Source organism: Colossoma macropomum, unplaced genomic scaffold (genome assembly GCF_904425465.1).
Source record: "Colossoma macropomum unplaced genomic scaffold, Colossoma_macropomum, whole genome shotgun sequence".
Classification (NCBI taxonomy): domain Eukaryota; kingdom Metazoa; phylum Chordata; class Actinopteri; order Characiformes; family Serrasalmidae; genus Colossoma; species Colossoma macropomum.
In genome coordinates this window covers 56,038,211-56,056,046 of record NW_023494792.1, presented here as the reverse complement: position 1 = coordinate 56,056,046, position 17,836 = coordinate 56,038,211, and the positions used below count along the sequence as shown (strand labels likewise).

General features: G+C 40.9%; 1 protein-coding gene across 1 annotated transcript in view; it reads left to right on the top strand.

Moving 5' to 3' along the window:
* srgap1b (SLIT-ROBO Rho GTPase activating protein 1b) overlaps positions 1-17,836 on the top strand; it is a 74,513-nt gene that overhangs the window by 602 nt on the left and 56,075 nt on the right. The window lies entirely within an intron of this gene.

The window sequence follows — 17,836 nt, the reverse complement described above, 5'->3', positions numbered from 1 at the left end:
GTTCCTCGCGCTGGGCACGCGCTAGGGGTTTTCCATCCATTCAGACTCTTTTCGCTTTGAGACTGTCTATCACTGTAATAAGTGAGACAGCGCGTAAAAGCGTAGCATGCTTTTCGAACGTGCTTGGTGCTGCGCGCGCGCCCTCAGCCAGAAAAGCGCAGGGCGGGCGGCGCGCTTCATCCACCCCTCCTTAAAAAAAAAAAAAAGAGGCTGAAGTTGGCTCCCCGTGCCACCTTAAATGGTCTAACTGCTGCACCATTTAAGGTGGAACGGGGAAATTCGGACGAGAAGCTGGCGAATAGGTTCGCTGGCTCCATAGCAGGATCTGCGGGATCCATAGCAACCCCGATCACGCGCGCTTCTGGCTGTTCTGACTGTAGGCAGGTGTGTGAAAGTGTATGTGCACGCGCCTGAATAGCTGTCTGTGCCTACGAGGGGCTTTGTGAGCGTGCGCGCTCGTGCCTGCGTGAAACTGTGCGTGTCTCCGTGTGAACGTGTGCGTGTGCCTGTGTCTGTGTGTGAGCACGTGTGCGTGTGCCTGTGTCTGTGTGTGAGCACGTGTGCGTGTGCTGCCGAGGTTGACGCAGTAACCCAACCTTGTCCGACACCGAGGCACCTCAGTCAGGTGCTCGTAAGGGCGCGCGCGCGCGCTGCTTTGCCGCTGTAAGCAGATTCATTTCTCTACCACAGCGTGAAGTTTGCATGTTTACTGAGGCGCTCATCTTTATTCATGCAGTGGATGTGCAGGCCTGATACCTGCTGTGTCAGCAGCTATTCAAGGCTGTGTCGCTTCAGAGTGTGAGGGTGGGCTCCGGAATAACCTCAGCGCTGGTATTTAGAGGGTCTAATTCTTTTTCACAAGAACTCTTGTACAATGAAATAGTCTTAAAGACATACTTAACAAAACAGTCTAAGCTATCAAGATATATGCAAATGATCTCGGTTCTAATTTTGTCTCAATCAAAAGCCAGTCTGGTTGGAAACACTCCTTATAACTTCAATGTTGGTGGGTGGGGCTAAACCACTGTAGGCTGAATAGGTGTATATATGTAAATAGGTTGGTTTTCATGACATCACAGCAGACAGTTTTAGCAGCCTGGTTTCCATAGGGACTGTGGAGTGCATGGTATATTTCCAAAATTTAACAGTAAGTGATATGATTCTGATATCATTGTGTATCACTGATATCAGCTCAGTATCATTAATATGTGCCATTTATTTTCATTTGTCCATTGAAATATAAGGAGATGCTGACCACTCTGTATGTCCATCTGTTAGAGCACAAGTGCAGCACTTTAGCTGTGTTTGCATGTACAGGAGTTGGGGCGGATATTAAATTTGCTCCAAAATTGGCTCACCAGACCAGTGAAACTTGTGGCCATAATAATAGAAACAGTTTTTTGTATATGTTGAGTTTACAATTGACAGGCATTAAAGCCAGTCAGGTGTTGCTTTGAAAAAGTAAATATCCATTAAAAACCGCATTAATGTTAAAATTACATAACGTTACATTAATAATAACAGTGCCATTGTGGAACTACAGCTTTAGTTGGGCCTGAAATGTTGGTCTGAAACCCAATTTAGAGTATCTTCTGGCCAACTCGAACCATGTTATCAGTCCGAAATTGACCTTAGTATAACAAAATTATGACTGAAACTGACGCAAACTGGCCCATGACCACCCAAAACACAGAATAAAACCTGACAGGATGGCATCAGTAGCTGTAGTGACCGTAATGGTTGTCATACGATCAGATGATAGAGATCCATAAAATAAGTAAATATAAAACAATATAAAATATGCTATATAAACTGATCAGCCGTCCAAAATTAAGGTTAAATTCTGCTTTAATGAATCTGTTAACCAAATAGCTCTGTGTGTGGTTGATGTAGCGAAATGTTAGTCTTCACCTTTTTAATACTAAAACTCTTATTTTAGACATAGAACATATTGAATATGTAACATTAAAATATTTTTTTGACCAAACTAACTTCATTCGGCTGCACTAAACCATCCTTTCCTGAATAGATTCACTGTTTATGTCCTGTTTTCTCTCTGAGTGGATGACTGCAGCGCAGCAGATTTTAAAACGATTTAAGGTAGTCAAGAATAAAATATGGAGAGAAACTAAAGCAGGGAGAACTGCAGGTGAAATCGGTTAAAAAGGAGGCTGAGAAAACCCCAACAAACCATTTCTCAGATATGTGCCGGGGTCAGGTCGGGTCCACGTTTTACGCTCGAGTTCTCACAGCCTCCCAGACATTTCGAGCTCTTCTGTGGTGTTCCCCTTGCCGATCTGGTCCCCCTGATGTCATTTGATGTAGGTTGTTGTATTAGCTATTATTTAGCTACAAGGGAATTCTGGGCTGATATTGGATATTTTTCATGCTCCAATCTGCCGATGCGATACCTGTAGATTTAAGAAATATATTAATTAGGTTTGGATCTACCTGGATTAGTACTACAGAGAAGTATAGCATGTATTCTGTAGGGTTATAAATCCAGTAAAATGAATAAAATGCTGGTATTTTAGCACAGTAACCCTGCATCACCTGAACAAGCCAGGGCACCCCTGAAAATGAGGTCCTGGATCTCTAAATAAATAAATAAGTAAACAAATAAACATGGTCAGGCCCCTTACTCCCTGACAAGAACTGACCAAAAAGCTATTTTCAGTTTTTAAGACAGTGCTCTCCTGTACTCTCTCAGAAACAGTGATAATAATAATAATAATAATAATATAAACATTTTTCACTCAATTATTAAACACATGTTGAGCTTTTCTTTTTCTCATAGAATCTACAAATATTTAAGATAATATTGAGTAAAATATTCGAAAATGAAAATATTCAATGATGGCAGCCTTACTGCATTTTTACTATCTGAAATATGAAATGTTGTGGTCAGGGGCACCAGACAGTAAGGCAGTGTCCATCCCTGTGTGTGGATGTATAGTGTGTAGAGCGGAGATTGTCGGTGTTCCTTTCTTACCAAACACTGACAACAGGCTTTTGCTGCACTGTATCCGTTTCCATGGATACCTGGCCACCAGCCAGGCTGTGCGTCTGTCCATAGGGGGAAAGAGGGGCTTCTGACAGCACTGTGTATATGAATGTGAGCGTGTCTGAGGGAGGAGAGAGAGAGAGAGAGAGAGAGAGAGAGGGAGAGGGAGAGGGAGAGCAGGTTGAGGGAATCCTCTGCTGCAGCGCCAGTGCTGTTTAGTATGGGGCGCACGTAGTGGAGTGTGTGTGTGTGTATGTGGGTGTGTGTGTGTGGGTGTGTGAGCTCCGGTCGAGGCAGTGGTTTAAGTACGAGCAGGTCTGCGAGATGAGTGATTTATGGTCATAAGGGCAAGTTCTGCTATTTTCAGAAACCGCACACATTCTTACTCACATGCTGCACTTACTCAGGCACCATTACACCATTACATGTGGCCCTGCACTGCACTCTCATTTACAGTGCGCTTGCGTCTTTGTGTGTGTACTAGGGATGATTATGACCGATAACCGACCTTCTCTTTACTCAGCAAGCCTAAAATTATGGAGACACCCGATCAAAATATCAATATAAAACAAATCATTCTGAAATCTGATTGGATGAGACACGTTCCAAGCCGTAAAATACTTGATATATGCAAACAAATGAGTGCACGCATCAACACATTCCATATTAATGACACAAGATATTAAGAAGGCTTCATTTAAAGTTGTTACGGACTGACCACTGTAATATATTCGAGGTCATATGACCAAAAAGTCAACGAAAAGAATGTAATAAATAGTGTTTTTTATATATAGTGTCCTTTTTTTTCAGAAAAATGGCTGAATATTTTTATGCTTTTTTATGCTTGGATGAAATAAAAAAAAGTTGGTTTATTAATAAAGGAAAAATGTGGAAAAAGTGAAGACGGAAACAGATTTTTTTTTAGTGCAAGTGTAGCATCGTAGTCAGAAGTCACATGTGGCGCTATGTCCTCTCAGGAGCATTTTACCCAGATGGCGCTTGCAAGAGTCCGGTGGGTGATGGCAAAATGGGACAGCAACTTCAGACACCGCTCCACCCAGCATCTCTGAATTATGTTCATGTATCTATTTACATTAAAGCAAAGCGAGGAGATTTTGGTTTAAGGAGACAGCTGGCAGTTTTGTATGAGGGACTGTGGGAGCGGCTATGGAGCGAAGCACGCTTGGAGAGCTTTTCTCAACTCCGCACAACTGAGAAGTGAGTTTCTCAGAGCTGTCATGTGTCAGTCATGCGTCACGTCCACATTCAAACTACACACTGACATTAGCATTGATGGAAGATGGAGGAGAAATTAGTGGGAGAATCGTTCATTAGTTCACATTTTTCAAAAGAATTATAGACCTTTTCTCATCTGCGTTTTATCAGAACTAGTCTAGGACAGCTAAACTTGCCTGCGTTTTAGTGACAGGCCCACAAAGCGGCCAGCAACTGACAAGGTAAGCATTTTGGTTCACTGTAATAGAAATGCAGTGTTGGGGCTGTTTGAACTGCTATATTGAGAGCTAATAAAAGTTGAAATCATTCCATTGCATAAACCATACATGGTGAGCAAGACTTCATCAAGCATATCATGTCATCTTCAAGAATTTGTGCAAAATGGTAGGAAAAGGTGAAAATAGTGATTCATTTGCGTTTTCTTTTTCTGACTTTTCAGAAATTCACTTTAAATTTGGGAAGTGTTTGAGTGCCAGCTAATGATGGACTACTGAAAGTTCTTGTATCTCCAGAATGATAACTTTACAGGAGAAGGAGAAAACATACTTTACTTTTAATGTAAATCAGTGGAACCAGACTTTCTTCCAAGTAATTTTGGGCTGTTTCTTTTGGTCCATACGTCATGAAATTTATACACAGTGTAAAGAGAAACAAGGATTTTCAATTTATGTCAAAAAGCGAAAAACAACAAAAATGGAGAGGCAAGGTTTTCTTCTGACAGCAGCGATAGTCTAAAGTTACAAAGTTATATTTACTAATCAATACATGCCATGACCAGGGTTACCTTTGGCTCAGTGTAACTCAGTCACTCTCGAAAGCTGTCAGCATTCAGTGTGTCCTTCTATAACTTTGTGCACCCATGTGTGATTGCCTCACACCACCGTGAATCACACTTTATCTCGGAAACCAGGGTCTGTCTTATGATTTGTGAATGTTTGCTTTCAATATAGTACATTGTTGCTGTTGCGCTATCATCATCTCTAAAATTGTTCCCAACCAGCACTATTTTCATCACGCTTCTTTTTTTCAGTTGACCCGTCTAACAGAAGCGTGTGCCTGCCACGCCTTCAAGCGTATGAATGATAATCCTGCATATTCAAATAGGAACTGTTGTTTATTCCAAATGAAATTAAAATAAATATTTTTTTTAAACCGACAGCTTTGGTTAAACAATAGTTTGTCGGTTAACAGATAATCGGTTCATCATTTCCTTCCCTCGCGTGTACATATTTTAATTTTGCTATTTTGCTATGTAAGTAGGCTGCTGTGCTGTTGACCTTTTCCTTTGTGCGTTTGCTTCCGTCTTTCTGAAAGCGGATTTGTGTGCGAGTGTGGGGTGAATCCTGCTGGGAGCTGTGAGGTGTCTCCGTAAAAGGGAGCCGTCTGTGTGTGGATTTCCCAAAAGCTTTCCAGCCCGAAAAGCGGCAGAACACACACACACACACACACACACACACACACACACACACTGCCATTTGCTTGCTGTTTTTGAGCCCATCCGTGTCCGAACAGGAAAGAGGTTTTACACAGGGACAAGGTGGAGAGGAAAGCAAGGAGCATGACCTCGGCACCACCTACATACACACACACATTCACACGTTTTTGCCTTTATATCAAAACCTTATAAAGCCATTTTTACCACATGATCTGCCTTAATTCTGATTGGTTGGAGAGATCAATCAGTAGCACATTTCATGCAGGAGCCAAGAGCTAAAAGATGAATCAATTGAAATGGTCCAGAATTACTTGGGATAAAATCATGTTACGTTAATTGATGGTAGAGGCGCTGGCAACTCGATTGTAAATGTTAATAAATATTTGTGACTTTATAGTCAGTAACCATAGTCAGATTTGGGAACAAAAATCCTACACAACAGTTCAAATGGAGTGAAAAGCTAGAAAATCTCTCTCCTGGATTAAGACTGTGTGGACATTTTAGACTGGACGTTTTTTGGGGGGGGCGGAATTTGGACTTTATGTATGTGTGAGAAGTCGCTGGCAACTCGATTGCAAATATGAATAAAGATTTGTGAGCTGATAGTCCATTAACCACAGATTTGGGAAGAAAAATCCTAAACAACAGTTCAAATGGAGTGAAAAGCTAGAAAATCTCTCATGAGGGCTCAGAGCCAGAATTTTCTTGAAAGATGCTTTGTGACAATGCCTGCTGTAAAAAGCGCTATATAAATGACTTGACTTGGATTAGGTGTGCTAGATTTAGGTTGGTGGCGCAGTGGCGCAGTGGGTAGCGCTGTCGCCTCACAGCAAGAATGGCCTGGGTTCGATTCCCAGCTGGGCGACCAGGGTCATTTCTGTGTGGAGTTTGCCTGTTCTCCCCGTGTCTGCGTGGGTTTCCTCCCACAGTCCAAAGACATGCAGTCAGGCCAACTGGACACGCTAAATTGCCCCTAGGTGTGAGTGTGTGTGTGTGACTGTGTATGTCTGCCCTGCAATGGACTGGCGACCTGTCCAGGGTGTATCCTGCCTTCCGCCCGATGACAGCTGGGATAGGCTCCAGCACCCCACCGCGACCCAGAAGGATAAGCGGTTTAGATGATGTATGTATGTATGTATGTATGTAAACTCAGGGTGGCACATCTTCAGGGCCAGGACTGATCAGTCTTGCCATAGTTGTCCACTTTTCGATGAATGGTTCATTAGAGAAGCATTTTTGTAAATGAGATGTGTGTGAACTACTTTTTTAAAGTTTAAAGATATAGTACATTTGCATTTATGCATATTTTCTTGGCTCGTCTAGCGAGTCTAGTCTGGCTGTCAAATGCTCACTTTTGAATTGTTTGTCGCCTATCATAGCCACCTAGTCACAGGACTACACTTTACCAAACGCTAACCGTGTTTGGTAGATTGGCCGAATTCCTACTTATACCTATTTATATAGCGCTTTTTACAGCAGGCATTGCCACAAAGCATCTTTCCAGAAAATACTGGCTCTGAGCCCCCATGAGCATCGACAATGGCGATAGTGGCAAGGAAAAACTCCCTAAGAGGAAGAGAAAGAAATCTTGAGAGGAACCAAGACTCAAGGAGGAACCCATCCTCTGGTCAACAATGGATAGCAATAACACAAGAGCAAAACGAGCAGAGAATAAGGTTTGACCATTAGTATAAGATACGGAAAAGGGGGAAAAAGCAGGAGAAGCACTGGCTGTGATTAAATAGCTCGAGTCTGTGCAGCAGCAGGAGGGTCAGTGACGTGCAGGTGAGGTTTGCACAGGTAATGAAGGCCTTCCTGGGCATCTGAATAATAGAGCCAGGTGTGTTTGAGCTGAACTCTCCAAGATGGTAAATCTCCAGGACCAGGATTGAGTACTCCTGTTCTTTGGCATTGCAGGTATAACCCCTTTGGACACATTAAAGATGCCTTAAAGAGCCACTGCCGTAAAAATTTGCCCTAATTCTAATTGATTGGATCCACTTTCACTGTATAGTGGCGCCAACCCTCAAGCACAAACATAAAAAGGCAAAAATCTCTCAGTCGAAATGGCCAATAATGATCTTCATTTGGCAGTCAGTGGCACATCGATACAAGAGCCTGTAGTTTAAGCATAAACAGATTAACGTTGTGCATCGACAGACCCTTTAATAATGTTTTTTTTCTCTATTTTGGAGATGCAAGATTTTGTTACAACAGCGACAGTGAATAGGATATATACACAAAGTCACAGATGCTGATTCAGGACGTGTGTGTGTGTGTGTGTGTGTGTGTGTCGGTGTGCTCTGGGTATTAATTATAAAGACACATTTTTGCCCTATCAGCTAGAAGCAGCAGAACAGTGAGAAGTGCTTTCAGTAAAAGTGGGGACACATGGGAGCTGCTCCCACCCTCATTCTGTCCAAGGAAAGCGAGAGAGAGGGCCGGTGGGATGTGTGTGTGTGTGTGTGTGTTTGTGTGTGTGTGTGTGTGTGAGTGTGTGAGTGTTTTCCAAGCTTTTTGCCGGAGACTGGGCACAAGAATCAGACAGACAGAAAGCAATGCGACAGCGCCTTAATGCTCTGTTTAGTGTGTTTGGTTGTAATGAGATTTGATGTTGGGTTGCAGCGCTGGCCAAGAGCTCTGGTAGGACATGCACGCATAGCACACATTCTCATTCATAGCAGAGGCTTGCAGAACATAGATTATTATTATTGTGGGTCCTACATGGAAGGTATTGAAATGAAAATTCATTAAATCTGTGATTTGTTATAAAACGTTGATTGGTTTAAAACACCGAAGAAGCCAACAGGCAACACCTCAGTCTAAATATTAGGGGTCGGAAAAATAACCCGTTCTTAGGTGCATGGCGATTCTCTCTTGAATAATTCTGAAGCAGTTCATAAAATTTTAAGATTGGATTTTTACGTAGGCTCTGTGTTTCCCCAGGGCTGAAAAATTATATCGTTTTTATATTGAAACCGCAATTTGAAAGAGTGCAGTGTTCAAATCACAAGATCTGTAGTTTTTATTATCGTCTACTTTAACAACAATGTTGTCTCTGCAAGTTTTAAATGGGGAAATTTAACCTAACATCACAGAGTCTGGGAACAGCCTGTAGATGAGTTTAGACTACCAGCCTGGAGCTTCGTAATGTCCATAACGTTTACAATTTATCCTCAAGCAAAGCCTGCAAATCTCTTTTGTCCCCTGTAGTTGAATATTTAGATATGACGAGTAGATTTGGTTTACCCACCAGAAACTCTGGCTAGATAACCAACAAAAGCCATTTGTCACACTTCCTGGTTCTCAGTTGGACTCTCGGTGTGTCCCATTTCAGGAGCTGCATCCTTCATAGGCTGCATTTGAAGGCCGATTGCGTCACAGCGGCGTGACTAGGCTGTCCCATGTTGAAGGCTCCTTCGTATGCGGCCGAGAAATGTGTCATCCATTTCCATGGCAACAAAGGATCTATCGGGTGCATCTTTCGCCAGCCAACATATCCCGAGGTTCATTGCGTGCCGGCAAAGATTCAAGAACATGTCGGCATGAACAGAGAAGCGAACAGCGGCTGAAGAGTACACTTTTAAATGGTAGCCGGCGGTGAAGCATCTCCAGCTCTAATAAATGAAAAAAATAAACAACTAAAATCAAAGTTTCTGGCTCCATCTTTAAAGAACTTTAAAAGAACTTGAAAGGAGCTGCGTTATGTGACGTAGCGGTAAGGGCGGGAAAAGCGGTGCTGTGACGCAGACAGAAAATCCGCCGTAGGGCAGACCGTCTCGTTTCAGTTCAGCCTTCGTGGGTCTAAAACAGCCTTCGAAGGACTCGCTTTCGTAGACCGCGTCTATTGAAGGATCCAGCCCCTGAATTGGGACACACTGTCTAATTCCATTGCGGACTCCTCTTCCCAGAATCCCTTAGTTTGTCATATGACTCCACTAACCAATCATACACCAACCACCAGATCTCAGTCATCTGAGTATTGATTATCAGCACCTGTGTGTCTGTGTATGTAAACCTGTCTGTTTGCGTTCTTTCTTTGCGAAGTGTTGCCCCTGTTCCATCACTGTATACCGAACCGGACTCTTATTTGCTAGCTGCCCTGTTTATGACCTTGTTCTGTTTCTTGTTGCTGATTCTTGGATTTGCCCTTTGGCTAAGTCTACCTGTGTGTTTGCTCTTTGGTTATGACCCTCGCTTGTTTTTCTTGCCCATGTATTGTGTTTTGTTAATCTGGTTTCTGACCTGGTCTGGTGTTAACCTTATTATTTCGGCTAATCCTCTTTTTTTAATAAACCTTATGGTTTACCTTTTATCCGCGAGTGTCTGATTCGTCAACCCAGCATTACACACAGCGTCCACATGCAAGATGAACCATTCAAATGAAAAAAAAATACATGGTCGCAGTAATTTAGCTAGAACTGACTTGGTTATTATTCTTATTTAGACTGATAGTTAAATCTGACTTTGTGCATTCATTCATGACAAAGAGGTAAACATACCCGAATTAAGAAATGAATGGAATTATCAAACAAATCTACTCAGAACACACTACTAACCTCTCTTTTTGCCAGCATTTCACTCATGTTAAGCAGGACCTGAGTTTGAGATCTCTGAGTTAGACCAATTAGAAGCAACCCAGCACCCATGTGCTGGCAACACAATCACAACTAACTGGCAGTCTGGCGCACTTAGGGTTGGGTACTGAACTCTGTACTTTTAAGAGTACTGACTGAATTACATCGGTTACTACCAAGTACCGATTCACGGTAAAACAATTAATGCCAAATTTCAGTTCATGCCCAGCACACAGTAAAGCAGTGGTGAGCCAAAAGTGGTCTCAGGTATAGTTACACTTTTCAAAACTTGTCGAAACAACGCTGTTTGCAGTGTAATATGAAAAGGAAAGCTATCCATGGCAACACATCTAACCTGATGAAACACCTGGTCAAGCACAAAATATATCCAAAAGCTGAGTGTGCTGTATTTAATAGCCTGAAAGTCGCCAGCAGCAGCTGCAGGTAACGTTAACAGTAGCCAGCACCAAAAAGGTTGACCCTCCATGGGTGACGAAACTGTCAGTGACAACTTCAGCATCTTCAGGTAATTAATTAGCTAGGTTGAGGAGTTGTTGTTGGAGAAAATTGTTTTTTTTCACTGTGTTAGTGGACGATAGCTTAGTATTCTTACTAACATAGAATATGGCATGTGCTCCAAGACACACATGACAGCGTGCTCGCTGTCCTGGTGACAGACTGTGGCAGGATGGAGGTTGTAGGGACCATTTTGGAGGGGAGAGGGGGGTAAAGAGGAGTTTTTTTTTGTGTGGTGTGTAAAATGTTCTAAATAATGAACAAAACATTGAAATTGAGAAGTTACAGAGAATACAAAAAAAATACTGTTGGATACCGGTACTGGTTCAAATGTGAATGGTACACAACCCTATGCACACTACACCCAGCAACCTTAGAAAATACGTGGATATGCTATTCTTCTTGGCCAAAAAACAGTCCTGAACCTTATAGAAAATAATCACAATTTACACTGCACTCACAATACTGGCCATAAAAAATTGCATTTGCAAATATCGTTAAGTTTCCCCTACTGTAAATACTCATGCACACTTAGAGGCATTCTAAAGTGGGATACTTTGGCGCAACTCGGCTTGGAGGAGGAATAAAATGCAGGCGTTTGCAATTAAATGCAAATGTTTGACTTTATGATAAATTAACAGCAACGCTGCAACGTCAATGTCTATTAAGTTTTTTATTGAAATATTTCATCAGTTCCCAACATTTCTGATGGCAAATGCTATGAACTATACTGCAGTGTGTGACACAGAATTAAAAAGGTCAAATAAAAATGTAATTTTTTACTTTGTTCATCTTTCTTTTTCCTTTTTTAGATTTCGGTTTAAAATTATTAGATAGTGAAACAATCCTGTAGACTTAATAAGTGTGGACAGTTTAGGCTGCTTTAAAATTCAACTAAACCAACAATACCTGTTAATGACAAACAGGTTAAAACCATAACGTAGGCTGTAGAAATAAAAAGCAGAATTGCATTTTTTATAATCGCATCGTGGCACAATGAATTGAAATCCAATTGAATCATGAGGTGTCTAGAGATTCCCACTCCTACAAAATGTGGTCAGTTTTGGCAGTGTTTGCAGGGGGGGTCCAGAAAAAGTACCATTTGTTATAATCAGCCATGTGGCAGAAAGAGGTGCTGGAATATTCCTTTAAAGTCTACAACTCCATCATACCGTCGGTTACAGAATGTGCTATGAAAGGTTCTGTCCAGAACAGCAGCTTTTTTTAGATACAGTGGAACACTCAATGGGACAACAGCGTACTGATAAGATGGCCTTTCGTTTACTGGGAACACCGCACGACTGGCCATGTTTAGATAGGACTAAGAGGTGTAGGTCTCTGACGAGACAGTAAGCAACCTATCATTTATACTCAGAAATGTCTGCGATCTTGGTCTTGTCCGCCTGTTATGTTTGTCAGCAGTGTGTGTGCTTTATATTTATTGCATATGAATAAGCAGAATTCATTGTGAACACCCTGCGATTCAAGTTTCATTTGGTTAAAACATGAGCAGAAAACTCATGCAAAGCATCAGTCGCCTCCAGAGCGGCTCTTTGGTTTGGTCTGCATGTATTAAGTGAGCCCCGCAAAGACCCATTAATCAAGTATAAATATCGATCCATTAATCTATTTATGGCAGTGGGCCTGCAGTGGATTGGCCTGCGTATAACCGCTGTTCTTGGAATGACAATGATAAGGCTGAGTACTAATGCATGTAAGCCTGCTCCGCTTAAAGTGGGCTACAGGCCAGCAGTGCGTTTCTGAGCTCAGCTGGACACTGGCAGTATGGTTACGCTTGTTTCTTAAAGCTCCTGACCATTTATTCTTCGTGGGAGGCTGCATGTTGGTTATGGATTTGCACTGGAAAAAAAAAAAAGAATGTAATTCTATATAAAGTTGTAGTCAAGACCACTAGAGGTGGGTCTGAGGCAAAACCAAGACTTGGACACATCAAATCTCGAGTCAAGACAGAGGCCAGGAGTTTCATTATGACTCATTATACATGATACATATTAATAAATGCAGAGTTTATTTGTGTAGCGCTTTTTACAACAGGCGTTGTCGCAAAGCTGCTTTACACAAAATTCCAGGTCCGAGTCCCCATGAGCAAACCAGTGACCACAGTGGCAAGGAAAAACTCCCTAAGAGTAAGAGGAAGAGACCTTGAGAGGAACCAAAATTCAGAAGGGCAACCCATCCTCCTCTGGTCGACATAATAAATAGTATTATATTTTAAAATGTATTTTGAAAAATATAACATTTCAATAATTTATAGTCTACAAATATTATTAAACGTTATGTTATTGTTTAATATGTTAACAATGTTATTATTAAATATTATAGACTTTTGGAAGTAAGAATCACTGCCTAAAGTCAACTGAATATAAACCAAACAACATACATTCATTTTTATTGTAAAATGAAAACATTGTGATAACATTCTGATCAGTCCTCAGTGGATGTTTGAATTTTGGAACCAGTGAACATCAACAAATAATACCCAGTTAAGCCATCATGGAAAGATTAGTGAGATCCTCAGCCAGCAGTGAACACATTTGATTTAAACACGTTTTATTCTGTTTGAAGATTTTGTTGATATTTACTAATGATTGAAAAAAGCTCAGTTACCTGTCACCTCAGACGGAGGCATCGCACTCGACTCGTCTCGAGAACAGTTTCTGAGTCCATCTTACCCTGAAACGGAGACAAGACCGAGTCCCAGTGATGATGAGACTGAGACAAGACCAAGACCGTTGATGTACGGACCGAGACAGGACTCGAGTATTACAGTATTGCTGGTTCTACAGGCCAAGGAATGATGCACGTTTAGCAACAGATCAGCCTTGATCTGCAGGTAAAAGAATGGACCGGATATGTTTCACCACCTGAGTTGAGTCCTGCTGCTTTAGTGATGAGAGATTTTTTCAAATAAAAATCATCTTAGATGCTTAAGTAAACCTTTTTTGTGGATTAACAAAAGCGTATTATTCTGGATGTCCCTTCACTTTTAATATGAACCATATTTAACAACTGCAGTAAATCTAAACATTTTAATGGGCGGAATAGTAAAAACAGAAATGAACAATATACAGACACGTCAATATTGCTTTCTAAACAAAGGCAAGTGTATGTGAAGCCCACAGCAGCTTCTCTGAGCCTGGCAAAAACGGTACAAAGCTGAAGCTTCCCATTCGCCAGTGTCTTGTTCGAATTTTCCCGTTCCACCTTAAATAGTGCAGCTTGTTAATTCATTACAGTCTGATGTCTGCTCTGTTGACAAACTGGACTAACTGACCTCAGGCTGGGACTCCCTACACAGGAGGTGGGGGAATCAGCATGTTTTGCACTGTTTGTACGCCGCATTGTCTGCATTTATTTACATACCGGTATAATGGTAATGACAAAGTAAGCACCTTAAGAAGAACTTCAACCAGTATTCAACCAGCCCACTGCTAATGTGACACAGTCCTGTAACAAATCTGTCCTGAAACAGCACTCGCTCTTTCAGAATGATGGCCTACTTTCATGTGATCATCTTAAATAAGTGTTTAAATTAAAAATAGCTCATTTTAAAGCATGATCATTTGTAAAGAGGAAATATTGGATTGCTGTCAGTCGACACTCAAGTTTTTAATATCTGTCAGAAAAGCCAAAGTGGTCTTGTGCCATCTTTAGCATGAAGTAGTGCTGTGTAGGACTGGGTGATATGGCATCTGTAGTGATGTGCCTGTATATGGGGACTGGGAGGTATTTCACAAAGCAGCGTTTCTCAGTTTCACCAGAAAACCTCATCCTGTCAAACCTGCCCAATAGGAAAAGAGCTGAGGGGTGTTTCTATTGGACAGTCCACAGTTTTGGGCTTGCTAAATCAGAAATCCTGTTTTGTGAAATACTCCACTGGAGTCACAAAGCAGAACTGATTTTTAGTTTTAGTTTTTTTATTGATACACAACAAGTATTATATTAATGATAACACTCTGTACCATAAATTACTGGCATCCCTATCGCCAAACAGTTTGTTTTCAGCTTTACAAACTGTTTTCTGTAGCGTACACATTGATCTAAAAGTTCATCGTATGATTCTGTCTGGTTAACCTTTACAATACTGTGTACGGTTCCGATCATTGTAAAGTAGCAGTGCTGGGGAAGCATGAACCTGTTAACTTCATTAAGAAAACTTAAATATAATCTCACTCTGTGATGTATTATATGAATAAAGTGATATATTTAAAGAATATTGTGATACTGAATTGCCTCAGTCCAGTTCGGTGACTACCTCAGGTCAGGCCTATTTTGGAGGCAGATGGGGATATGGCAACCATAAAGAAGAGGCAGAACTTACAGCTGTCAGTCAAGCCATTCTACAGTGTTTACGGTGAATGGCACCTGTCCTGTTTGCTCTATTTGGTTCCTCGATGGCATTGAGCCAAATGCTGTCATTTTTCTGAGACTGAAGAGACACAGTGGTAGCAGGTAAAATTCTCTGCAGGGATTTCCAGCAGTGAAGGAACAAATGTGCATATCTGTCATGCCATCGCAGCTAAGCGTGGAGTTTATTTTTGTCCAGATGGAAAAAGACAAAGAAGCACACACTCAGTGACACAGGCCACAGTTTCACATTTTCCCTTTTTGTTGTGATTTCGACTCCTCAAGCACAGAAAGTGGTGAGGAGACAACAGCAAAGTATGCTGTTATAAAGCGATCACTGAATGTTTGGGGCGCTGAATGTTTTACACACTTAAAAATAAAGGTTCTTAAAGGAAAGACTCAACAAATTCATCAGACTTGCTTGATTTTCTCCTTACCCTTGAATGCACTTGATCAGCCAAGATTACTGTCAAAATTTAGCTTCCTTAGTTTGAAGCTAAAAAGCTAATAATGCTAACAAACACTGGAAGTCAGTTGTCACCCAAACCATAAAAACATGACCAAAACTTCTCTCAACCCACTTAAACAGCATCTGGATCTTAATTCAAGTCATGCAGACAAGTCGATGTGGTTTAGAACTTAGTATGACTTACTATGAACTATAAAAATGAAAATATCTTGCATAGCTAAAAGAAGAGGCGACCATTAAGGATAAGTGGAATCACTGCTTTTCCTGAGCTCTGCTTTCCAGATGATTCTATCTGGTTAACCTTTACATACTATGTAAGGTTGCATTTGTTGTAGAATAACAGCGCTGAGGAACCATAGCTTTGTTAACTTTATTAATGCAAACTTAAATATAATCTGATTCTGTGATTTTGAGAATATCATAATATAGATAAGGAATATCATCCTATCAACAGACCACACAAGATGACCAAACATACCTGTGTATTGACGTTTTTACAGCACGCCCCTGATCTCCCGCAGTTTAAGTAGTAATAGTACTGGAAAGCAAAATGTTTTGCAGGTAATAATGTTGTTCCAGTTTTATCTTAGATTTGTCAGTAAGATCTGTCCGTGGCATCTTGCCAAATTCTTTTTCTTCTAAACGAGATTATGTAGCTTTTCAACATGACTGGAAGCAAATAAAATGCAAAATTACCATTTTGGAGATGCGAGGTTTTGTTCTGACAGCAAAAATATGAACATTTTGGCATGTACTTGTGGAAAAGGTTTGGGTGACTATTTACTTCCAGTGTCTGTTAGCACCGTTAGCCTAGCAGCTCCAGTTTTAAACTAAAGAAGCAAACTTGGACACTAAACGTCTTGGCTGATCAACTGCATTTGAGGTAAGTGGATAATACAGTACTTTTTTAAATTCTTTTAAATGGTTCTTGGCTTTGATGTTCTTGATTTGGACCTTTAGAGTTTTAAATTGATATAAAACCATTACAGGATAAGGTTCTTCAGACTTACTTCAAGATTCTTCACACCCCCACATCTCATTTACAAAAATGGTTCTTTAAAGAAGCATTAATTGAAAGGTTCTTCAGGGAACCAGTAGTGGTTCGTTTGTGGCATCAATACAATATACACAGTGCTGACAATACAGTGCAATAAATACGAAACACAGTAAATACAAAACAGGGCACAGACAGTACACGGTACTGAGAATTTGTAGTTGTGCAATGCAGGATGTAACATACTATGACATATATCACATATGACATATAACAGCCTAGCACAGGGGTCGGCAACTCAAATGTTAAGAAGAGCCATTTTCAAGTTTCAACAAAAATCGAACCACTTTGGGAGCCACAATATTTCATGTCGATTTTGTTGAAGTAACGTTTCACCATCATGGCTGTAAATAAGTCTCAGTATGTGCTAATGTCCTAGTATAGGCTAAAAAATATAATGTAAAGGAAAACGCAGACTTACTTTCCTTTGCTTTAAGCTTCAGCTCAGCTATAGTCGCTATTCTCGCATCTCCGACAGGATACATTTCCGCAAAAGTAGAACAGTTTCTTGTAAAATGTCTAACATTTGACTTTTTACAGGGCTGAAGTCGCTTCTCATTCGTCAGTTCAAATTTTCCTGTTCCTGCGTGAAGCACCAGAATGTAGCTAACTCTGTAGCTAACTGTTGCACCATTTTAAGGTGGAACGGGAAAACTCGAACAAGAAGCTGGTGCACGAGAAGCTGACTTCAGCTTTGCTACTTTGTGTGACAATTTCTCATAGCAGATTAAATGTATCAGGAAACCAGCTTATAAAAGTCCATTCGTCTCCAAATTATCGATGTTCGTCTTAAATATTTCTCTTTTCGTCAGCTACTAGTTAGGCAAGGTTGTTGTCATTGCAATGCTGAAAGAGCTTTATTTTACTGCAAATGAGGATTATTTTATTTTTGCCTAAAAATCATATTCTGCTGTGGAGCCGCAACAGAGCAGTAAAAGAGCCGCATGTGGCCAACACCTGGCCTAGCATATCTGAACATAGCAGTCACTTAGGTAGCAACCAGAACAACAGCTACGGAATGCAGCATTTGGGTGACCAGGTATATAAATTATGTTAAGTATTTCAGTATGAAATGCAGTAGTTATATTTAATTACAGTATCTCAGACATAGTCTGGAATTGCAAGAAGTGGTTTGCGAGATGGTGTCCTCTGTTATGTATATGTGTATGTGTGTCTG